Below are 1,202 nucleotides of genomic sequence, written 5' to 3' on the forward strand. Positions count from 1 at the left end.
AGGCAGACCACAAGCCCATCAGTATAATTACCATCCCTTTCACCTCTCTCTGATCCCTCTGTGTCCCCCTGAACCATTCCAACAATGCCCAATGTCGGCTCCAGGTGGTGTCGGCCCCACCACCTTCTGCCTGACACGTTGGGTCTGTATCTCAGATTCCGCAAGATCAGATAACCGGACTTTCCAGCTCGTGAGTCAAGTTCCAATGTCATCGTCATGAACAAAACTTCATTGCCTCCATTCAGGGCTGCAAACAGTCCGTCCGGCTGAGGCAACTCCTCAGCTCCAAACCAGCTGAGGCCGGTTATTGTGTCCGGTGCTCCCGATGCAGCCTCGCCTACATTGGTGAGACCCGCCAAAAACTGGGGACCATTTCGCCGAGCACCTCTGCTCTATTCGCAAAAAGCGGAACTTCCAGTGGCCAAACGTTTTAATTCCAAATCCTATTGCCGTTCCAACATGTCAGTCTATTCCACAGCTTCCTCTTGTGCCATCCTCAGGGTACAGGATAAATACCTGGGTAGCCTCCAACCTGACTGTACGAATATAAACTTCTCCTTAATTCGCTCCCTCTTCCCTCTACTCCTATTCCCCACTCTAGCCTCTTACCCCTTCTCACCTACCTATCACCTCCCCTGGGTCCCTTCCTCCTTGCCTTTCTCCTGTGGTCCTGCCAGATTCCTTCCTCTCCAGCCCGTGACCTTCCCCACCCATCACCATCTAGCAATTCTCCTTCCGCCATCTTTCATTCTGGCATCTTTCCGCTCCCTTTCCCATCCTGGCGAAGGGTCTTGACCCGAAACATCGACTGTTTATCCATCTCTAGAGGTGCTGCCTGACCTGCTGAGTTCCTCCAGCATTTTGTGTGTTGGTATGAAAAACTGAGTGTTTCAGAATCACAGAAATAAATCTTGTCTGCCTCCCCTCCAGTGATTCTGACATCCGTGCTGTCGGCGCGGAGTTTCCACGTTTCCCTGTCACCTACGAGGTTTCCCCGGAGGAATTGGTAGGTTAATCGGGAAATTTCCCACTGATGTCAGTGAAATAATTGCAGGGGGCACGAGAAAGGGTTTCAGAGAAACAAGTGGGGTAATCTGTCTGGTGGGATTGGTTTGAGCTAGTACAGGCTTAATAACGAATGGCCTCCAATGCCACGAGGAAAGCTGAGACGATGAGAGCTGATTCTCGTCCCTGAGTCACAG

This window comes from Hypanus sabinus, chromosome 6 (genome assembly GCF_030144855.1).
Source record: "Hypanus sabinus isolate sHypSab1 chromosome 6, sHypSab1.hap1, whole genome shotgun sequence".
NCBI classification, from domain to species: domain Eukaryota; kingdom Metazoa; phylum Chordata; class Chondrichthyes; order Myliobatiformes; family Dasyatidae; genus Hypanus; species Hypanus sabinus.